Genomic DNA, 25,529 nt, shown 5'->3' on the forward strand with positions numbered 1-25,529 from the left:
TACCAAAATTAGTAGGTTTTTATTTTCTTGGTAGGTTGACCTTAATTTATGGAGTTTCTTCTAATATATAAATACTTGGTAAATTACTGAAAAAAACGCCGATAATAACTCAAAATTCATTTCTGTGTATTCGTTAAGAGTGCAGAACAAAACCATGGATGTCAAGGGATCAAATACTGTAACAAAGGGGTCTCACTACTTCAAATTTCAGTAAAAAGGCAATAAGTTCCAATATTGACTGTAACTGGTACGAATGTTAAAGGATCTCTTCCAAACTTTTCAAATTGTGGGTAGGAAATGAGGCTTTTGTGCATTCAATGCCTTCAATCGGAAATTAGGGCTATGATTTGGTCCATAATCAGATGTGGTCCATAATCCATGCAACTTGCTGTAACAGCGAATGTGGGTAGTATAAGCGCATATCTGGGCTCTAAAGATAGCTTTATTCAAACTCAGTGTGGTTGTTCATTGAAATCGGGACAAAACTACGACTTTATGAATTCAAGATTTCTCATCGGGAGATCGGTATAAAGGGTGCTATATCAAGATAGTGGCCTTCTTTAAACGTTAAGCTTTAGAGTAATTTCGGCAAAAGGCGGACGTACACGTCTAGATCCTATATGAATAACGACGATCTAGTACTTTGTAGCATTCAAGATATACAATTTGATGGAATGGCAAAATGGCCAACTCTTCGGTGGTGAGTATAAAACATATACCTTATTTTTGGCTTTTAAAATATTTGGTAGGTTTTGGTTGGGCTTGGTAGGATTTTTCTTAAATTTTGCTTAGAAATAATTTTCTTGAGTGGCAACACTGTCTGTTATATAAAATGAGTCCAATTTCATATTGCCACTTTAACCTAACCTAACCCACTGTGTAGTGGGGATTTTTTTTCTGTCGACATACGGATGAACTTATTAAATGTTTTTGTTTTTATTTTGTGTTTTTGTTTCTTTACGAAAATGTAATTATGTATATTGAAGAAGTACATGAATTTTGCTTTGTGGCTGACTACGTTGGCTACTACGTCATTCGTATGTATACATGTACTTGGAACAAGCACCCATATGCAAGTCGCACTTAATGCAGCACGACTGTCCCCCGACTATGAAATTTAAAGCGTATCGATGTCATTGTTTGTTGTGTTGCTGCTGTTGTTGTTGTTGTTTTTAATTTTAATGAGTGTATTTTAGTGCGCTCTTCTATACTCGCAGACACACACGCACATACACACACCATATGAATAAGCATTTATTTACATACATACGGATGGAAAATCGATTAATTTGTTCGTGACAATGTTAACCCAAAGTTATTTGGTAGGCTTTCATCATGCGTCTTTTGGTTTTTCATTGAAGTGTGGATTTTGGGGTTTTTTAATTTTCTAACCATTTTAATTGTTGCCTTATATAAGGGGTGTGAAACGTAAATTGTCCCAAGCTAATGATAACATAAGTGAAGTTATTAAAAAATAAAATAAAGACATTTAGAACTCAATAGATATTACAATCCTAAAATACAGTTATAGGGTTTTCTGGTTTTCCTTTTAGTAATAATTCAGAATCTACATGATATTTATCAATTGTTTTTTTCGTGAGTCAAAAGTCTTAAGGTATTGTTATATAATCAGCTATCTGCTTCTGGATTTTCTAAACACGATTTAATTTTTCTAACATATGACTGAAATGTTAAAAAACTAAATCAAACTAAAACCTATCGTGATTTTACAAATATTGACCTAATTGCACTTAACCGACACTTTTCTGGAATACATTGGGACTTTATTTATCAACCAACGAAGGTCGATGAACAATTACATTTTCTTCAAAATGGGATAAAATCAATATATTGGGTTGCCCAAAAAGTAATTGCGGATTTTTCATATAGTCGGCGTTGACAAATTTGTTCACAGCTTGTGACTCTGTAATTGCATTCTTTCTTCTGTCAGTTATCAGCTGTTACTTTTAGCTTGCTGTAGAAAAAAGTGTAAAAAAGTATAAGTTTTATTAAAAATGCATTTACTTTCTTTTAAAAAATCCGTAATTACTTTTTGGGCAACCCAATATAACTGTTGTATTCCTATAAAATCAATAAAAGTAAAATACTGCCAACCTCCTTGGTTCAACGAAACCATTAAAAACCTGATTGAAAAAAAAAAAATGCTGCATATGAACGTTGGACACATTTTAAAACTCCCTTCTTACATAGTCAATTCAAATCTGCCAGGAAGACTGATTCAAAACAAATCAACACAGCAAAATCGACCTATTTTCAAAATAAATTTCAAACTGCTGTAGACACCAAATACAAATGGAGGGAAATTCGTAACATTGGAATCGGAGATAGAACTGAACATCTAAACAATTCGCATGTTGACTTAAATGAGCTTAACGAACGTTTCGTTAACATGGAAACTGTGGAACCAATTTCGGACATATATGAACAGCTATGCACTCCATCCTTTGAGAATCCATTTACTTTCCGCTGTGTATATGGGAATGAGATTTTCGCAAGGATTCACAAAATTAAATTCAATACTATGGGATTAGATGTAATTGATCCACGCTTTCTGAGGCTATTACTACCTGGCTTAATACCCCATATAGCTTACATTTTCAACTCCATATTGACTAAAACGATTTGTCCTGCTAAGTGGAAAATCGCAAAGATTTTACCTATTCCCAAAGCAAATAGAGTGTACCGCCCCATAGCTATACTACCTTTCCTGTCTAAAGCTTTAGAACGCATTATGTCTGATCAAATAAGTAATTTTCTAACTGAGAATAACTTACTATCTGACAGACAATCTGGATACCGGAAGAAAAGGAGCTGCTGCACCGCTCTGTTAGATGTTAGTTAAAACCTTCGCCAAAATAAGCGATATTCAAAAATGTGTATCTGATATAAACAATGATTTGAATCAAGTTTATAACTGGGCAAAAAATAATAAACTTTGCATGAACCCAAGTCGAAACTACTGGTAATTCATAGACGTAAACTAACTATTCTGGATAATTTAATTATACATCTTAATAACACTTCAATATCACGAGTTGAAACTGCTTGTAACTTGGGTTTAACTTTTAATTGTAATTTAACCTGGACTAATGACATCAGTAAAACTCTTGGCAAAGTGTATGGAATGCTGCATAATCTGTGTGGCAGTAAGCCTCTCTACACCATTTCAAATCCTCATGCTGCTTGCGAAATCATATCTGATTCCCTCTTTCCTATATGGCTGCGAAGTTTACTACAACTGTAATTTGTCATTGAAGGCAGACTTACTGTTGCCTTCAATGACATTACCAGATTCATCTTTAATAGAAAACGCCATGAAAGTATTTTGCAATTTGCGCTACAAATGATCTTAATATTAAAAGTCTAATTCTTCTTCACAAAATTATCCAAACGAAAGATTATTTTGGGTATCTTCTTGCCTATCTAAAATTTGCACGATCTAATAGAGGACTGCAAATTATACCACCGAGAATAAACTGCCGGAACTCAGAGAGACAATTCTTCATTGTTACAATACGTCTCTGGAAAAACCTTCCTTCGAACATTCAATGCATAAGTAATTTTACAACTTTCAGAAAAGAGCTTTTCTCATTTTTCCAATAATGTTAATATTAAATTTTTTTTTTTAAATATTAAATTATAGTATTATTAAAATTTTGAATCTATTCTTTTTTTTTTAATTTTAATTACAATTACAAGCTTTAATTTTTATAATTTTTTTTTTGCAAACTAGACTTAATTATTGTCTAAACATATATGAAACCAACACTGTCATATATAAGAGCATATATTATTGTGTTGGTATCACAAATAAAATAAATCGTAAATCGTTTTAACATGGACCATACAACTCTGAAATTCCTCAATATTAAATCACCTGGACGAGTGACGCTACCCATAATTTGATTCTACCATAGTTGTTAGGATGTGACATTTTCTGTTTAATTTTTCTCTGTCGTCTACTTTCAAAATCATCCACCAGTCACTATTAGGATAAGAGGGAAACGTCTTTCTAGCTCATGTTGTTGACCTGTTTGTGGAAAATCCACTATACTTTCTCTAATATATATGATGTATGCTGCTTTAAATGAAGATGACGGCCTTTACACTTCGTGTTGCTCTTCATAACATTTAAATCGGTTAGCAAAGTGTCTTTTTCCAGATTATGAGTAATTGATAATAACAATTTAAGTCATCGACTTCATTATGTGATATAAAAATACGATATATTGTACTTTCATAATTACGAGCACAGTCTATATTTGATTTGATCCATGTTGTGTTATCATATGTAAATAACATTAAAAAATGATTTTGATAGATAATTTTTGCTTTATTTTTTGAAAGATAAAAAACAACGCATATCAGCACACGCCAAACAGTGTCTTGGTAACGAGTAAATTTCTTTTGGCATTGTTATTTAATGATATTCAAAGTACGTAGCTGCATACAAACCAATTATAGAAAAATTTAATTTCATTTTTATACCAACTGATATTTAAATATTCGAAACACGTTTAGGCTGCATTATAAAGCTAATAAATTCATATGTATACCACACAAAGCTTCCAAAAGAGGTGACAAACAAATGCAAAAACAAAAATACAAATACAAAATAAAGAGAAATATCATGGGTATAGATGTATAGGTGTCATAAGGTTTGACAATTCGATTTCGTTCGCTCTAATAAATTAAGTTTGTTTTTTTTTCCCCGTCAACTTTATCTAATTGGTTAGACCATATTGGCATTATATTATTGAGTCTTTCTTAATCAAAACAGGTAGATATATGTTTTATTTGACATGGTAGGGACTCGTAAATTATTTACTATTTACATATGTATGCTGACTTAGGGTCATACCCTTTCAAAATTTAAGTGTTATAGCGCAATGAACTTGGAGCAATAAATGCATATTTGTAAACAGCTGAATGACATTCGCTTTTTTTTTCATATTGTAGCATGCATGGAAGACAAGGCGCTATATTGGTTTCGTGATTTGCATTTTTACATACTGGTAGTTATAACACGTTCTTCTTTCAATGGGAATGGAGATGGATTTGGTGTTGGCGCTGCAGCTCGAGGCTTTACTCTGTGACAACAAAAGAAACTCAGTTTCGTTTACGTTGCTGAGTTTAATGACGCATTAAAAAGTTACAATATGCATACATATGTGCAAGCATTTGTCCATGATACATCATGTATACATTGGGGTGGTGCGTTTATGTTCAAATCTAAGGGAATTTGTTAGCAATAAACAAGTAAGAGCGTGCTAATTTGGGCCGGGTCATTGTGTAATATTTCAGTCCAATCGGATAAAAATTGGGCCTTGTAGGGGCTCAAAATCAGCAAAATCTGGAAATAGGTTTATATGGGAGCTGTATCAAGCTATAGATCGATTCAAACCATATTGGAGACGTATATTGAAGGTCATGGGAGAAGCCGTGGTATAACATTTCTGCCAAGTCGGATGAGGATTACGCCCTCTAGAGGCTCAATGGCAGTTTTACCAAGGTTGCACAGTTGTTCGGAAGTGGTACCAAAACACCACGTACAAATTTTCTGCCAAATCAGACGATAATTACCCCCTCTAGAGGCTCAAGAAGTCAAAACTCAATATCGGTTTATATGGCAGCTATATCAAAATATGGACCGACCCATTTACAATCCTAACCGACCTACACTAATAAAAAGTATTTGTGCAAAATTTCAAGCGCCTAGCTTTACCCATTCGAAAGTTAGCGTGCTTTCGAGAAGCAGGTTATAAAACGATTTGAATCATACTTAACACAGTTGTTGGAAGTGATATCAAAACACAACGTGAAAAATTACAGCCAAATCGGATAAGAATTGCTCCCTCTAAAAGCTCAAGAAGTCAAGAGCCAAGATCGGCTTATGTGGCAGCTATATCAGGTTATGAACCGATTGAACCATACTTAACACAGTTGTCGAAAGTGATACCAAAACAACACGTGCAAAATTTCAGTCAAATAGGACGAGAATTGCGCCCTCTAGAGGCTTATAAAGTCAAGACCCAAGATCGGTTTATATGGCAGCTATATCGAAACGTAGACCGATATGGCCCATTTACAATCCCAACCGACCTACACTAATGAAAAGTATTTGTGCAAAATTTCAAGCGCCGAGCTTTACTCATTCAAAAGTTAGCGTGCTTTCGACAGGCAGACGGACGTTTTTTTTTGCATACCCCGCTAATAACTGAAATTAAACGGAAACCAGTAAGGAAAGGCAAAAGTGACGACTTTAAAATACCCTACACCAACACTAAAAGGACAAAGTGGGAGCTATATCTAATTCTGAACCAATTTTGATGGACCTTGGCGGATATTTTCAGATGGATTGTTCAACAATCCGTATCAAATTTCGAGCAAATATGTCCAAACTGTAATAAATACGTTGGACAAATGACAACATTATTGCAAATTTCACAAAATCTGACGAACTCATGTATGGGAGCTATATCTAAATCTGAACCGATTTTGACCAAACTTCTTAGATGCCTACCACAAGGCATCGAGGAATGAGTTGTGCACAATTTTGGCCAATAATGCGCTTGGAGTGACCAAAGAAGCAAAAATCGTTTGAAATACGTATATGACAGCTATACATAAATCTGAACCGATTTCTGTGAAATTCACCAGTCATATTGAAAGACATAAGAAAATCCTTCCTGCCAAATTTTGAGAGAATCGGTTAACAAATGATCACTTTATTGCAATAATAGTTTGTGGCAGCTAAAGCTAAATCTGAACTGATTTCTATGAAATTCACCAGTTATATCGAGAATCGTTAGAAAATCTTTCCTGCCGAATTTCTAGAGAATCGGTTAACAAGTGAGCACTTTATTGCAATATTTCTCAAAATCGGACGAACATATACATGGGAGCTATATCTAAATCTGAACCGCCTACGAGCAAACTTTATACATAGATATTGTGGAAGTCGACGAGGAAAACGCTGTACAAAATTTGGGGAAGATTGGTCAATACATACGATTGCAGTGGCTCTAGCAGTGAAAATCGGAAGATATATATCTATGAGAGCTATATCTAAATCTGAACCGAGTTCTATGAAATTCACCAGTAATGTCAAGAGTCATTAGAAAATCCTTCCTGCCAAATTCCGAGAGAATCTGTTAACAAATGGTCATTTTATTGCATTATAACAGCAAATCGGATGAACATATATATGGAAGCTTTATCAAAATCTGAACCGATTTTTCTCCAATTTCAATAGGCTTGGTCTCTAGGCCGAAAAACATGACTGTACCAAATTTGAAGACGATCGAATGTAAACTGCGACCTGTAGTTTGTACACAAATTAACATGGACTGACGGACAGACAGACGGACACAACTAAATCGAATCAGAAAGTGATTCTGAGTCGATCGGTATACTTATCAGTGGGTCTATCTCTCTTCCTTTTGGGTGTTACAAACAAATGCACTAAATTATAATACCGTGTACCACAGTAGTGATGTAGGGTATAATTTGCATATAGCAGTAATATGACAAAAAAAATCTGTTTATGGGACGGGGCCTTTCAATAAGAGGAGTTTATTTTGGGAAAAAATATAAAACTACCACTTAAATCATAAAAACACCCTTCTACACTACAAAAGAATTTTTTATGTATATAAAAATAAATTCGAATTCTCGCACATGTGAAATTATGAACTAATTTTCTTCAGGTAAAAGCAAATTTTTTTTAAAAAAGTATTCCCCAAATTTGGTCGGCAGACAGTTCTCGGGATGCTCTATCCACTCATGTAAGATAGTAGTCAAAAAAGAGCTCCTAAAGAGGTCGAATATGGTCATTTGTTAAAAAAAAAAAATCCTGGAGAGATATGAGGCCAACATGGCCACAAGGAAAAAGATGGCGCTTCCAAATTTGGTAAGCAGACAGGTTTCGAGATGCTCTATCCAGTCATGTGAGATATTAGCCCAAAAAGATCGCCAAAAGAGGTCGAATATGAGACAAGTGTGGAGGTTTATTAAATCGCACATTTTATGGGTTCAATACTCTATATCGGGAAATCTTTCTATAATAGCAGCTATATCCAGATATAGTCGGATATGGACAATATTCAACAAAATTATTTAGAGTGGTATCGGAACTCGCTGTGCCTAATTTCATTGAAATAGGATGAAAAATGTTTCTTTTATAGGCTCATTACACAATATCTGGAGATCGGTATATATGCCAGCTATATCCAAATATGGACCGACCTGTACCACAATTGATAGGAATCGGCAGGGGTCTACCAGAACACACTGTGCCAAATTTTATCGAATTCGGGTAATAAATGGATCTTGTATGGCCTCAATACCCTATATCGGGAGATCGGGTGGTCGGTCTTGGGCAGCTATATACAAATATAGTCCGACCAGAACTGCACTTCACAGAATTCCCAGCTTTTGTTTATAAATGGGTAAATACCCGGGTATTTACCCAATTTACCGGGTAAATACCTTTTGGGTATATACCCATCGCCCATTTCTATCCACACATATTTTAATTGGATATGCCGGCGTGCCTCGATGGTATAGGATATTATACATATCGTATGTACATAGTCGATTCGGTGCGTCTGTACCGTCTTAAGTAAGATTAGGTTGAAGGGCACCTGTCTAGCAATCTCGGTTGCTAGCCACTACCACCTAGACCTGAAGTCCATTGTGTTCGCCCTAAAAGAGAGTTTAAAAGAAGAGAAAGCGTACAGAGAAATTCACCATGGTATGATGCAGAGCAGTAGAACGAAAAAAGGAGAGAAACGAACCGACTCACATGAAAAAGACGAAGAGAGACTTACATAGAAAGTATATTTGAAATATTTTAACTAAGTTCTCAACATTTTCGTTTAGAGCCTTTTGTGTACTATTCATTTTTCGATCTAGCCTAATGTCTGTTTGTAATGTGTTTCCTTTGTTGTACCACTATAATATGTATCCCTGCATCAACAATGTATCTTCAACCGGACTTGGACATTAATGAAATATTTATGTTCCTTGCTGTTAAGTCGATAAATGTGTAAAAAAATTAACAAAAAGAATTTGACCAAAAGGATGTTAAAAAAACGATGCGTTATTAAAATTTGTTTGAACAGAGAAGCACGTTGGGAAAAATTTCACAAAATTAATTAAAAAAACTAATCAAGTTTTTGGACAAAGAATTTATATTTTTTTTGTAAAAGTTTAATATTCTTTTAGGAATAAATGTGTTTTTTTTCTTCTAATAACTAAAAATAATAAAAATAAATTTTGCAAGTTCGTATTTTTTTTTTAATAATTCTTACCTATATTTAAATAAAATTTTAAATTCTATCTTGAATAGTAAGAATGTATAAAAAGTATTATGTCGTTATTTTATGATAAATTGCGCTGTATATTCTTAAACCTTAATGGTTGAATGATTTTTGATTTGTTATTACTTCCACGTCTTATGGAAACCCATATACATATATACATACTGCAATACAAAACTGCGATAATTTATTAATGCTCTTTCCTTAGTAATATGCGAATTTCCCATAATCTTGAGACGGTCTATCAATGCGTTTGCCCTCTTCTCATTGTTCATGCCTTGCGTTGCCTATAGCTAATTTTAGACATCGATATTGTAGAAAAAAAAAACTTTATAGGAAAAAAAGCAAAAAAAAAGAAAAGTTAAGTGACTTTGTTGATATATTTAGATGTGTTTACAATTCTGCTGCACACACGCTCACACTTGTGCCTGTGAGTTGCATTTGAATTTGCTATCTACGAACACAACAAACACATACACTTTCAAGTGATGTGAAGTATCATCGGGTAAGCATGCACCAATGCACCCTATGTTGCCACTTATCTTTTATAACATATTTGCTGCATATTGCTATTTTTTGTCCCATATTCTTCTTTATACAAGCATGTGAGATTTACTTAATTTATTCCCTTGAGTGCTGTTCGATGACACTGAGAGATATGCATTTACACATTTCTGTGGCGTGTTCTCTCTCTCTCTCTCTTCTGTTCTCTTGACGTTGTAAAGTCAGCATATAAATTGTTCAAACATGATGACTATGTTGTCGAATACATGATATGTGTATGTGTGTGTATGCATGTATGTAGCTTAAGGGAGAGTCGTCGTGGCATGTTAATTTTTTCTGTTAATTACAATGAGAGATGTTAATTGTCAATGTAGGTAGTCAAAGGGGTAAAGAAATAAACGGAAAAAGACAAAGTGCGGTCGGAAAAATAAATACATTTCTTTGGCTATGTTTCGCTAGCTATTTGCTCCAACCAAATAACTACAAACCTTTAAACATTTCAATACACGCGTACTTACATATCTTCTATTAAATACTTTTTAATCAAAAAACTTATCATTTTCTGATAACAATTGCTAATACCTATCACAGAGTAGTTAGTTAACTTCTGTTTTTTTCTGTTTTCAACTCAAAGACATTTTTTGATTATAACAATTGATAAATGTGCCTTAGATCACTGTACGTATATACCTATACACTTAAAAAAGTGAAGGACAAAGAACGGTCGTTATACTCAAGTGTAGTAAAACCGGTGGGTTAATTTTTCAAGCCCATTTTTTGTTCAACAATTTAAAATGTACCCATGTTTTGACTGAAGGCTTGAATGAACAGTCTAAGGATATATTCTCAAGCACTTGGCTCTGACAATGGCAAAATTGCCCTAGGATAGATTTTTATGCAAAAAATGGAATGAAGAATGATTTTGGGTCAACGATTGGAAAATGTAGCCTCCTTCAAGATACGCCCGATTATGGAAGGTAGCAGCACCTTGTAGAAACATTCTAAAACCCACAAGGCAAACAACATGAAACAACAAGAAATCGATATCATATTGTGATTGAGGTAATGGAAGGCAATCATCCAGCGTATAGAAGCTTACTTGATCTGAGGAGCGAACAGTTTTGTATAAAAGTTTATTATTTGCTGAAACTTGGAAGGAAGGGAAGAGGTTTCCGATCGGATACCTGAGATGAACCTTGAAGTCGAGTGCGAGGCATTGCTGTTATCGGCACAGACTTGGATTGAAGGAACCCTAGTACTGTCATCTGGAAGATCGTGTTACACGGATAGATCAAAGCTAGAGGGCAGAGTGGGCCTGGGGGTTTACATTGAGAACCCAGGGACTGAGATCTGTTTTAGACTGCCTGACCATAATCCGGTCCTGCAGGCGGAGATCCGGGCGATCACGGAATGCGTGAAGTGGTGTAGTGCTAACGCGAGTATGTCGAGTGTGAACATCTTTGGCGACAGTAAAATTACCATAAGGGCAATAACCACCACGACGGTAAGGTAACGACCAGTTACCTTACCGTCGTGGTAACGTAAGGTAACGATTAACGCCTTCTCTGAGGATGGCAAAATAAGCATCGTTTTGGTGCCGGGCCATAACGGAGTAAGGGGAAATGAAATGGCTGACGACAATAAACTTGGTTAACCCAAAGCCTTTCGAAACGGTCGGTAGGACGGCAAAAATCCTATGGGCGATCCAGATTGTGAGAAGACGAGGCTTTTACTGAAAGGAAGCAAGAAGGAGGTCAGTATAGCTATTGGTATCATAACGGGACACATAGGACTACGAGCTCACTTATGTAAAATCGGTGCGGCAAGTGATGGCATGTGTAGGGCATGCGGGGAAGATGATAGAACGTTGGAGCATTTCCTATTTCATTGCCCGGCTTTCGGGTCTAACAGATACCGGCACTAAGATGGAGACACAATACCAGACACGAACCAACTTAGGGGAGTGGTATTGAAAACAATTGAGGATTTTGTAAGTAGTACGGAATTCCTAACTTAACATTTTCTTTTTAGAGGTTGCAAATTGCTAATTTTGCCCATGAACATTCCACTAAGGAACAAGGGCAAACTTATCACATATCAATGAGTGCAGTCCGATTGAAGTTTAAGCTCAATGATAGGGGGCCTCCTTTTTATCGCCGAGTCCGAACGGCGAGCCGCAGTGCGACACCTCTTTGCAGAGAAGTTTTACATGGCAAAGTACCTCACAAATGTCGCCAGCATTAGGAGGGGAAAACCACCGCTGAAAATTTTTTCTGATGGTCTCGCCAGGATTCGAACCCAGGCGTTCAGCGTCATAGGCGGACATGCTAACCTCTGCGCTTCTTTATAGTTTCTAGAGTGCACAACAAGCCGATCACTGGCTGAGATGTATGTCCATAGTGGCATGGGGCGGATTAATATCTGCACCTTCTTTTCAACCTAACCTAAATTAACCTAGTCATCATGTAAGCTTGGCAGTGCCTCAATTTTTTTGCATTTCCGCTGTAAGTGTTCATTTTTTTTAGATCTAGTTACGCTTCGAATCTCTCTGTTTACTTGTGTCTACTGCGTTCAATTCGAAGATCCTTGATTTCCTAGGGTGTGTTTTTAATATTGCTATAGAACTGTTGATATTTTCAAGCTCTCTGTTGATATTTCCAAGCTAAGCTTTTATACGCTCTTTTATTTCCATTTTCACCAATGGATTTTTTCATGTTAATAGTGAATTGTTTGGGTTTCTTTCGGATAACAGCTAGTGTTGTACGTATAATTGACGGCAAGAGGTTGCGGTCTGATGGAACATCTGCTCCTGGGAATGTAGAATATTTTGTGACACATGTACAGTATTTCCTGTTCACTAAAATATAACCAATCTGATTCCTCATTATATTTTCCTCTTTGTGTTTTTTCATTTTGTGCTGTTGGTAGAATTGCACCACTCTATTCATTTTCGCCCACTTTCGCATTAGAGTCTCCTTGTATAACCGTTCATTCATCAGGCTTGACATTTTAAACAATTTCTCGATTTCACCGTAGAATTTTTCAATCTCTTCAGTACTAGTATAAAACACAGCAATGGTTTTCAATTTTTTACCCACCACCATAGGAAGGGATTATACTAATCTAGTCATTCCGTTTGTAAGTCCTCGAAATATTCGTCTAAGGTCCCATAAAGTATGTATATTCTTGATCGTCTCGACGTTCTCGCCATGTCCGTCCGTTTGTATGTCGAAATCACGATAGCGGTCGAACGCGTTAAGCTAGCGGCTTGAAATGTTGCACAGATACTTAATATTGATGTAGGTCGTTGGGGATTGCAAATGGGCCATATAGGTTCGGATTTAGATGTAGCTCCCATATAAACCGATCTCCCGATTTGACTTCTTGAGCCCCTGGAAGCCGCAATTTTTGTCCGATTTAGCTGAAATTGAGCATGCTCAAGTACGATCCGAATCGGCGTATAACCTGATACAGCTCTCATATAAACCGATCTTCCGATTTGACTTCCCGAGCCCCTGGAAGTCGCAATTTTTGTTCGATTTGGCTGAAATTTTGCGCATAGTGTTATGTTATAACTTTCAACAACTGTGTCAAGTACGCTCTAAATCGGTTTATAACCTAACATATTGGGTTGCCCATAAAGTAATTGCGGATTTTTTAAAAGAAAGTAAATGCATTTTTAATAAAACTTAGAATGAACTTTAATCAAATATGCTTTTTTACACTTTTTTTTCTAAAGCAAGCTAAAAGTCACAGCTGATAACTGACAGAAGAAAGAATGCAATTACAGAGTCACAAGCTGTGAAAAAATTTGTCAACGCTGACTATATGAAAAATCCGCAATTACTTTTTGGGCAACCCAATAGCTCCCATATACACCGATCTCCCGATTTGACTTCTTGAGCCATTACAAGCCGCAATTTTTATTCGATTTGGCTGAAATTTAGCATGTAGTGTTTTGTTATTACTTCCAACAACTGTGCCAAGTATGTTGTAAATCGGTCTATAATCTGATATAGCTCTCATATACACCGAGCTCCCGATTTGACTTCTTGAGCCCTTACAAGCCGCAATTTTTATTTGATTTTGATGAAATTTAGCATGTAGTGTTATTACTTCCAACAACTGTGCCAAGTATGGTGTTAATCGGTCTATAACCTGATATAGCTCTCATATAAACCGATCTCCCGTTTTGACATCTTTAGCCCTTGAAAACCGCAATTTTCGTCGGATTTCTTTAAAATAGTGCACCTTCGTTCTGTTATGACTTCCAACAATTGTGCCAAGTACGGTCCAAAAATCCATAAAATGATGCCCTTCAACTAAACCTATTTTGTATAAAAATTCAGCAGAATCCATGGTGGTGGGTTCCCAAGATTCGGCACGGCCGAGTTGTTTCTTAAAATCTCTGCTAACAAATTCTCTCGGTGTAATTCATTCACTTGCCTCAGTGTAAAATGTGGAAGCGCCAAAACTAATGAATTTCGTATTGTTTTACTGTAATCATCATCGTTCGCTCACCTGTATCTGAACATTAACAAACAAACGAAACACAATTAGTGAAGGTTACTGCGCGACGGTGTCATCATTAGTTTTTCAAAACTTTAGTTTCCTATGTTTATTTGTGCTTTCTTTTCGTACATTATTTCCTATTGCAAAAACAATTACGACGTAGTTGTATTGTTTTCAATTTTCGTTTTTTTCCCCAATTCAAAAAAGGCTAGCAATTTTGTTTTTATTTATGCGAAATTCAACAACGTAACATAATGCCAGGCAATGTACAATACAATGATTTTTTTAAAACAAACATTCTCTTTTTAGAGAGAATTCAGAAAACAATTTTTGCCTTCTTCATAACATTTTTATTATTTATGATATTTAAAAATTTATTTTTACTCGTTTCTCAATTTCCATTTAGGAAATTTTCCAAACACGCTGCTGATGCCTTAAGGTCTATCATTTTTAATGATACTAACGGGTAATGTGGAAGAAGAGATTCCAATGACGTAACTAAGGCCTTAGTTTATATACTAGCCAGACAAAAATATGGTTTGAGAATATGTCATATAAATGCACAAAGCTTGGTCAACCTGGACTAGGGAAATATTGAATGGGACGGTTTGATGCAGTGCTTATCTGCCTTTGATCATGCATCCTTCTTTAAAACTTTTGATGTCGATGACTTGGGTGCTCGCATCACTTTGCTTTTTGATTATCTTTTTGATAATGGCGGTGATTGGATGAAGTGCAGGAAGATTTTGTCTGTTCAGAATCTTTGAGATTTATCCTATAGTTTCTTGTTCCGATATTTTTGTAAATATCGGAACAAGGTCAAATCCGTTATACGAAAGAAAAGAAAAAGATTTTATTCTGAACGATTTGGTAGTTTAGATTCCAAGGGCTTTTGGCGCTTTCTTAAGGGTTGCTTTGGTGATGACAGTCTAGTGTATGATGGTTATGTTGATACCGTTAGCAATTTTTTTGGTTCCGGTGTTCGAGCTAACCGAACTATTAATATTGATTTTGAATTATTTCCCGATATTGGAAATTCAGTTTCCTTTCGTTGTGTAAATAATGATGATGTTGCGTTAACTTAAGGAAATATTAAGGCTTAGTCCATTGGTGTTGATGGCATTCCTAAAAAGTTTCTTAAATTAACATTTCCCTATACTTCTGATTTGATTTTACATTTATTTAATTCTATTTTGACTTCTTCCGTTTTTCCAGATGTATGGGAAATTTCGCATGTAGTACCAATTCCTAAGTCTTCTATTATTAGTAGTCCTAATGATCTAAGATCTACTTCAATTCTTCCAGTACTTTCTAAAGTTTTTGAACATATTCTTAAAGACCAGATAATGTTGGGTACTGGGCATAAAATTGTTGATTTCCATTATGCAGGTCGCAGCACGACATCCATGCTGCTTCATCTTAATGAGTCAATACGGAATGGCTTAAACAATGGGAAAGATTGTGGACACAATTTTGTCTCTTGACTTGACTAAGGCATTTAATTCTATTTGCTTTGGTACTATGGTTGAGAAATTAAGGGATAACTTTAACTTCTCTTGATCTGCTTGCAGGCTTGTTATATCGTATATGTGCGGTAGATCACAATTTGTTGATTTCAATGGAGCGCGATCTAGCATTATTTCCCTCTCTTCTGGTGTGCCGCAGGGATCGGTTTTTGGACCTCTTCCCTACATTAATGATTTTTCTGAATTCCTTGGACCTAACTTGTGAAACCTTTCTTTATGCAGACGATATATATCTTCTTTTTAGTGCGGATCGTGGTTTTAGCAATATTTTGGAGACAAATATTAACGCTTCTATAGGACGAATCTTGTTATGGTCTAGCCTTAACTCGCTTTCTATCAATCCTTCAAAAACTAAGGCATTACAGTTCGGATCCCAGACGCAGCCTGGATTTGATATCTTTTTTTGGGGAATTCTAGAGTAAATTTTGTTGATAGGATTAAATGTTTGGGTATAGTGATTGATAAAGGCCTTAATTTTGGTTGTCATATTGACTCTTTTCATTCTCGTGTTTATGGTATTTTGCGTCGGTTGTATTCGGCAGGTTTGCTCACGCTCTGTTAATGCCTCAGCTTTTATATGCTTTGGAGATAACGTCAGGAACGTTTGACTATAATCTTCTAAAACTGGAACCGGTGATGAATGCAGTAGCTAGGTTTGTATAGAATGTACGTGCTCGTGACCACATTTCAGAATATGTCAAAACCTTTTGGGAACTTCTTTTGATTGTTTTATTGATCTATGAAATATTTTATTCTTTTACAAAGTTAGGAAAAGTTGAACACCGGTAACACTGCGTAGATACTTTAATTTTTCTCGCTCGAGTAGGAGTACTCAGATAAACTTGCTCCGTATATTTTTTGTCTGTTTTCGAAAGATCATTCTGTATTCGTGTGAACAGGTGTTGGAATGTATTGCCCGCCGAGCTAAGAATCTTTTTCATACACGAATAATGTTTTCCGCTTAAAACTTATTAACTTCTATTCTTATTAACTTCTATTTGCTCACGCTCTGTTAATGCCTCAGCTTTTATATTGTTTGGAGATAACGTCAGGAATGTTTGACTATAATCTTCTAAAACTGAAACGGATGATGAATGCAGTAGCTATGTTTGTATAGAATGTACGTGTCCGTGACCACATTTCAGAATATGTCAAAACCTCTTTGGAAACTTCTTTTGACCGTTTTATTGATCTACGAAATATTTTATTCTTTTACAAAGTTATGAAAAGTTGAACACCGGTAACACTGCGCAGATACTTTAATTTTTCCCGCTCGAGTAGGAGTACTCAGATAAACTTGCCCCGTATATTTATGTCTGTTTTCGAAAGACCATTCTATATTCGTGTGACCAGGTGTTGGAATGTATTGCCCGCCGAGCTAAGAATCTTTTTCACACTCGAATAATGTTTTTCGCTTAAAACTTATTAACTTCTATTCTACAGATCAAATTTAGTGTTGTTGCTTGAATCTTTTTGAATTGCTAACATGGTACTTATTCAAAAATCCAATAGTTTAAATGTTTGCATAATCTTGTTATGGCTGGGGAGCCAATTAAAATGAATAAGGCTCAGAATTTTACATCTTTTTGTAACTGTGATGTATTTAACTTTTTAATGTATTACTAATAAGAAATAAATAAAAATAAATAAATAAATTGATGAATTTAGACTAATCTTTGAAAAGTCTGGTATGGACATAATATGTCTTTCAGAAACCTGGTTGAGCTCTGCCATTCCTGATGGCTTGGTAGATCTACCTGGTTATTCTGTTTTCATATCTGACAAGGAACGTCGTGGCAGCTATATCAGGTAATTAACGGATTTGAACCATACTTAGCAAAATTGTTGGAAGTGATAGCAAAACAACACGTGCATTTTAGTCAAATCGGATAAGAATTGCGCCCTATAGTTGCTCAGTAAGTCAAGACCCAAGATCGGTTTATTCTGATTATTTATGACTATACCCGGATCTTGTAAGGAGAAGTGCATATTTTTATGGATTATAAGGCATTTAGATTGCCGGGGATTTAAAACAAGTCCATTCGCAGTAGCCCACTTATACACTCGGTAAAGGTCTTCCTTGTATGGTGATCGTAAGCAATAAAAATGAGGTCGTGTTTTGAAAAACAATTTGATCATAAAGTAAGATATTCGAGGTATGTGTGCGGTTTGTATGATTAGCAGTAGAGAGACCTAATGTCAACATGCCCTCAGTTAATAAGGAATCAAGCAGGATATTGGAGTTGAAATCCCCTGCAATAACAACATCGTCATAACCCAAGGTCACACCCTCTAAATTTTCATGAAGCTATTGGAAATCAATTATATTACTCAGTCGATAAAAGCAACCAATTACATTTTTTTTAGAATTCGATATGATTTCAACAAGAACATGTTCGATCTGATCACCAGGTGATCAACTAGATTTTACCCGAAATCTCGCTCTTAAAGTATACTTCGCATATATTGCCACGCAACCTCCACGATATAAATCAATCTGGTATGTTCACTTCTTGAGCCTCTAGAAGTCGCAATTATTATCCTATTAGGCTGAAATTTAGCATGAAGTATTTTGTTTTGACCTCGAATAACTGTGCGAAGTATGGCCCAAATCGCTTCATAACCTGGTATAGCTGCCATATGAACCGATCTTAGATCTTGACCTCTTGAGCCGCTAGAGGACGCAATTCTCATCTGATTTGGCTGAAATTTTGCATGATGTGCTTTGCTATGATTTCCAACAATTGTGCTAAGTACGGCGCAAATCGGTACATAACCTGATATAGCTGTCATATAAACCGATCTGAGATCTTGACTTCTTGAGCCTTTAGAGGGCGCAATTCTCACCCGATTTGGCAGAAATTTTGTACAACGTCTTCTCCCCTGACCTTTACCATACCTGTCTTATATGGTCTTAGTCGATCTATAGCTTAATACAGCTTCCATATAAACCGATCTCCCGATTTTGCTTCTGACTTCTACAATGTTTTGCATTCTATTCATTTATGGTCCGAATCGGACTATAACTTGATAAAACGTCCAATAGTCTAACAGTTCTCATTCATTATTCTTTTGGGGGGGAGGGGGAGTTTTGGAGGTTGAACCAATTGATATCAATTTCTTGCTCTACTCCCATCCGATATTGTCACTATTGGTGTATATATATTTATATATATATATATTGGGTTGCCCAAAAAGTAATTGCGGATTTTTCATATAGTCGGCGTTGATAAATTTTTTCACAGCTTGTGACTGTTACTTTTAGCTTGCTTTAGAAAAAAAGTGTAAAAAAAGTATATTTGATTAAAGTTCATTCTAAGTTTTATTAAAAATGCATTTACTTTCTTTTAAAAAATCCGCAATTACTTTTTGGGCAACCCAATATATATGCATTTTGAAGGTTTGGGAATGGAGAGCCGACGTTGACCTCCGCAAATTTCCCTATAAATTTTTGTTTTTGGGTTACTATAAGAAAGCAAACAAAATTTCGTTGGATTGGCCGCACTTACATGCGAAATCTGACGTTTTTGAATATGAGGGTAAGGGGTGGGTTCGCCTCCCCTTCAGATAACAAAAAATTAACTACCATTCTGCACAATCAGTCAAAATTTCATGAGAAAGCTTTTGTTCCTAGCCCGAACAAACACACACAATTTATATTTTATAAATAAGATAGTTTGGTCAACATTTAAAATTATACAAAATTCAAAGCAAAACTTTGCTATAAAAGTCATGGGGGGTGCTTCACCCAGTCGCATAGGGTATTGCGACTTTTGCCTTGTCTTCCTGGTTTATTGGTTACTTTGACCATTTCCGTTTTGAAGCATTTTTTCAAAATGCTTATTTTTCTAATAAAGTTTTTGCTGATATCGCAAAGACACAACACATTTGCTTTGTAGCCTGATAAAATGCCTTCTCGCCACTCGACATTGACTCACTTTCTGATTGCAAGTGTAACGTACACACTACTCATACTTGTGCGTGTACTAAAACCATATTTTACGCCATAACGCCATTACAGTCACGCAGTTGATGTGATTATGAGTTCTTTTCCTTTTAGCATTGTATTTTTACTCAATTATGTTAATTTTCCCATTCTACAGGTTAGTGAAGGATAAAAACTTTATTAAAAGAATATAGGCAGTGAATAAGAATAGTAAGTGTGCAATAAAAGGCGCACCTATGCTTTTGGACAATTTGTTCTGTTGGGCATTGCATTTCCTATGTTTCCCAAGGCTTTTGGCCTTGGAATTTTTAAAATTGTTATATCAGCCACCATAGTGTAATTTTATTTTTCATACCCTCCACCATAGGATGGGGGTATACTAATTTCGTCATTATGTTTGTAACACCTCGAAATATGCGTCTGAGACCCCATAACGTATATCTATTCTTGATCGTCATTTTAAGTCGATCTAGCCATGTCCGTCCGTCTGTAGAAAGCACGCTAACTTTCGAAGGGGTAAAGCTAGCCGCTTGTAATTTTGCACATATACTTTTTATTAGTGTAGGTCGGTTGGGATTGTAAATGGACCAAATCGGTCCATGTTTTGACACAGCTGTCATATAAACCGATCTTGAGTCTTGACTTCTTGAGCCTCTAGAGGGCGCAATTCTCATCCGATTTGACAGAAATTTTGCACCTAGTGTTTTGGCATCACTTCCAACAACTGCGCTAGGTATGGTTCAAATCAGTCCATGCTTTGATATAGCTGCCATATAAACCGATCTTGGGTCTTGACTTCTTGAGCCTCTAGAGGGCGCAATTCTCGTCCGATTTGACTGAAATTTTGGACGTAATCACTTCCAACAACTGTGTTTAGTATGATTTAAATCGGTTCATAATCTGGTATAGCTGTCATATAAACCGATCTTGGATCTTGACTTCTTGAGCCAATAGAACGCGCAATTCTTATCCGATTTGGTCGAAATTTTGCATGAGGTGTTTTGTTATGACTTCCAATAATTGTGCGAAAATCGGTACATAACCTGATATAGCTGTCATATAAACCGAACTGGAATCTTGACTTCTTGAGCCTCTAGATGGTGCAATTTTCATCCGATTTGGAAGAAATTTTGTACAACGGCTTCTCTCATGACCTTCAACATACGTGTCTAATATGGTCTCAATCGACCAATAGCTTGATACAGCTGCCATATAAACCGATCTCCCGATTTTGTTTCTTGAGCTCCTACAAGGTCCAATTCTTATCCGAATGAATTGAAATATTACACAACGACTTCTACAATGTTCAGCAGTCATTTATGGTCCGAATCAGACTATAACTTGTTTTTATTATTTTATACCAGCCTCCATAGTGTACTTACTTGAGCAATCAAGGTATTCTGGTAGCTGACTTATGCTTAGGGCTGTGGTAATGGGTTCGATTCCCACTTGGAGCTGTGGTTTTGCGCTAAAAGGGGTTCTAAAATACACAAAACTTTCTAAGCAAATCAAATAACATTTTGTGACTATAACCTACCTTACTTACTATGAAAACATGTTTCGAGATGGAAATTGGGCCGCGCTTGGAGTATTCGACCGGCTGGTATAAAGCAAGCGGCTGCTGCGTTAATGATGTCTCAGAATTTCCTCTAGGCAACTAGCACATCCGAAGGGTCGATTGGTGTACTCTCTGAAGCCATCCCAATCGGCCTTCTTTTGATTGATAAACGCCCTGCGCTCAGTGGTGATGAAGTCGGGTGGTCGGTCGATGGTGAGAATTAGGGGGAGGTGGTCTGGATACGATACGTCACTCAGGAGATCAGGGGATGCAATGGAAATATCTGGCGAGCAGCTGCATCTCCTCGTAATCCTAGTGGGAGCATCCTCATTCACCGTGCAAAACGTGTAGCTTTCAATCTGCTCTGCCAAGGCTATTCCACGCTGATCGTTATCTAGGGGAGAATGCCATGAAGTGTGATGCGCATTAAAGTCCCCCAGAACAAGACGATTATGGCCAGATTTATACTCATTTATGTCGGGGTTGTAAGCTTGGTCATTAATCGGGACACAGCTACCAACCGGCGGTATGTACACGTTGCATAGCTCGATCTCGGCAGAACCGGATCTGTCTACTATCCCCATGCATTCCATGTAGGAGTCACTATCTCGGCAGTACCGAACCTGACTGCTATCCCCATGCACTCCAAGTAGGGTTCACTAGCGCCAGGCGCAGGCGAGATGGGGCCTATATTGCACGAAATGGTGTATCACGAAGGCCAATCCCTCACCTCCATTCCTTGAGCGATCCTTACGTAACACATTGTGTCCGTGACAAGGTTTTGGTCAGCTTTGTCTCCTGAATCGCTGAGACCAATGTATCTTTCCGACTCATGAAATCCACAATCTCATCGATCTTGCCACGGAGTCCGTTGCAGTTTAGTTGTAAAAAGGATACATTTCCCGGCACTGGCCTGGCAAAATTTGGGCTGGGATGCTGCCGTTGCGTATATTGCCGTACAGTCAGTTGCTTGTGACCCACTGCTGGCTATGTTCACACAGCACCTTGCGACATATCCAGTATGACTATACTCCCGTAGTGAAGTAAGGCCAGAGCAAGATCGAAAATGTACCGACTCCATGCACCGGTTACACCTCACCGACACCGACCAATAATGGATGCTGTTCTGGAAAATCGAACAGAATCAGGGTCTGGCGTTCTTTTCAATCCCGGCACGGACCAGAAGCGTGCGGAGAAGGCACTCTAGGATGTGCCTCTTCCATGACGAAAAAAGATGAACACGTACACTGGCTTTGGAGGCCACTGTAGCGCAGAGGTTAGCATGTCCGCCTATGACGCCGAACGCCTGAGTTCGAATCCTGGCGAGCGGTGGTTTTACCCTCTTAATGCTGGCAATATTTGTGAGATACTATGCTATGTAAAACTTCTCTCCAAAGAGGTGTCACACTGCGGCACGCCTTTTGGACTTGGCTATAAAAGGGAGGCCCCTTATCATTGAGCTTAAACTTCAATCGGACTGCACTCATTAATATGTGAGAAGTTTGCTCCTGTTCCTTAATGGAATGTTCATGGGCAAAATTTGCAATTTACACTGGCTTTGGTGTATGTCCACAGTGGCATGGGGCGGATTAATATCCGCATCTTCTTTTCAATCTAACCTACCTGGGGAGCATAGATCGTATTTGAGCTGAATGAACTTTTACATGTGAACTTCTGCTTTGACTTCCGAAGTGCATAAAGTGCATATGCAGTATGTCTAAATCTCTTCATAGATAAACAGAAGTTGGTCATCGCAATTTCTCGTAGAGTGCATAGAAAATTAGCCTTGTGCAACCTAAACGCCTACACATACATGTTTAAAATTTCCACCTTACCTTAAGATAAACATCAACCACAAAAATTTAATAAATGTTATTGTCTTGTTTTGTTTTCAGATTAACATATAATGCAATATTACTTAGGCGTTGGAATTATACAGAAGTCTGCCGCAATTATTCATAGAAAATAGCAAAATAATGAAACCTATTCAACTTCAGAATTACTAAGATCTTAGAGAACTAACTACTACTACAACTACCATCACCACCAAGCAATACAATACCAACCAACCAACCAACACAACAATGAAACAATTGGTTTGATTGGCCCACAGACACACGCACACACACACAGTTCCAGCTGCTCTACGTTAGATGTTGATGATTGGGCCCCGCGTAACATATTCAATTAAGTTTTAATACAATACAATTTTCAATTCAAAACGAAAAAAACATTCTAAACTAAAAAGAAACTAGACTCACGAAAAAAAAAAAGAAAAACAAAAATTGAAATCCCCTTTCCCCCCTCCAAGAACCATACACTTACATGCAAACATATTTGTCTTCTGTAGTATTTTCGTAGTGTAGAGAAAGAACCAAGTTATGGAGAAAAAAATATCATTATTAAATTTTTAACGTACATTGTGCATTATACTGGAATTATTAAAAAAATGAAAAAAAACTAAACAAACAAAAAAAAAATTACATTAACAAAATGTGCTATTTTATGTAGAAAAGTAATAATGTAATTAAGTTATTTTAAATACAAATTATTATATATAAATTGCTTATTGTCTTTATATATACATACATATTTGATATAGCATAACTAAAACAAACAACTTATTGCCAAAATTTTATTTAAAAAAAACAAACCTTGTAAATTAATAATTTTTTTTTATACATATAATTATAATTTTTTTTCCTAATTTGATCTATACATAGTTTATATTAGATATGTATTTCTGTATTTTTTTTTTGTAATAATAAGATGTAATGTTATTATTATTGTTACACTGTGCTACCAAAAAGCTAATGATACATTTTAATATAGCTGGGGCCTCTGACACAGGACTGTTCTGGAACATTTCTATAAATATTCGAAAAGTAAAGTTATGTTTAAAATATTTGTTTTGTTGTACGAGTATTTTCTTTTAATTTTTATACCCACCACCAAAGGATGGGGGTAAATTCATTTTGTCATTCCGTTTGTAACACATCGAAATATCCATTTCCGGCCCGATAATGTATATATATATTCTGTTAAAATCACGCTAAAGTCTTTAAAAATAGAGATATTGAGCTGAAATTTTGCACAGATTCTTTTTTTGTCCATAAGCAGGTAAAGTTCGAAGATGGGCGATTTAGGGTCTTAGGCCCATAAAAGCCACATTTATTATCCGATTTTGCTGAAATTTGGGACATCGACATCCTTCCTCAATTTGGCCATGATCAGTCCAGATTTCAATATAGCTGCCATATATACCGATCCGCCGATTTAGGGTCTTAGGCTCATAAAAGCCACATTTATTATCCGATTTAGCTGAAATTTGGGGTAGTGAGTTGTGTTAGGCCACACGAAACCCTTCCTCAATTTGGCCATGATCGGTCGAGATTTGGATATAGCTGTCATATAGACCGATTCTGTATTTAGGGTCTTAGGCCCATAAAAGGCTCATATATTGTGCGACTTTGCCAAAATTTGGGCAGTGAGTTGTGTTAGGTCCCTCGACATAGTTTTTCAATTTGGCCCAGATCGGTCCAGATTTGGATATAGCTGTCATATAGACCGATTGTGGATTTAGGGTCTTAGGCCTATAAAAGGCGCATTTATTGTGCGACTTTGCCAAAATTCGGGACAGTGGGTTGTGTTAGGTCCCTGGACATCCTTTTTCAGTTTGGCCCAGATCTGGATATAGCTGCCATATAATAGACCGATCTGTCGATTTAAGGCTTGGGCCCATAAAAGTCGCATTTATGGTCCGATGTCGAAATTTGGGACAGTGAGTTAAGTAAAGCCCCTCGACATAATTCGGCGAAATTTGGGACAGTGAGTTGTGCTAGGACCTTCTACATCCTTCCTCTTAATTTGGCTCATATCGGTCCAGATTTGAATATAGCTGCCGTATAGACCGATCTCTAGATTAACCTTTTGGGCCCATAAAAGGCGCATTTATTGTCCGATGTCGCTTAAATTTCGGAAAGTGAGTTGTGTTGGGCCCTTCGACATTGTTCTTCAATTTGGCCGAGATCGGTCCAGATTTGAATATAGCTGCCATATAGACCGATCTTTCGATTTAAGGTTTTGGGGCCATAAAAGGCGCATTTATTGTCCGATTTCGCCGAAATTTCGGACAGTGA

General features: G+C 36.6%; 1 protein-coding gene across 1 annotated transcript in view; it reads left to right on the forward strand.

Annotated features, from left to right (window-relative positions):
• LOC106081788 (serine/threonine-protein kinase PAK 2) overlaps positions 1–24,295 on the forward strand; it is a 38,193-nt gene extending 13,898 nt beyond the window's left edge. Inside the window, exon 2 of the mRNA XM_013243993.2 lies at positions 23,286–24,295. The gene's annotated coding sequence lies outside the window, so the exon portion shown is untranslated. The remainder of the gene's footprint in view (positions 1–23,285) is intronic.
• Positions 24,296–25,529: the final 1,234 nt, after the last annotated feature.

The sequence above is a fragment of the Stomoxys calcitrans genome, chromosome 2 (genome assembly GCF_963082655.1).
Source record: "Stomoxys calcitrans chromosome 2, idStoCalc2.1, whole genome shotgun sequence".
Classification (NCBI taxonomy): Eukaryota; Metazoa; Arthropoda; class Insecta; order Diptera; family Muscidae; genus Stomoxys; species Stomoxys calcitrans.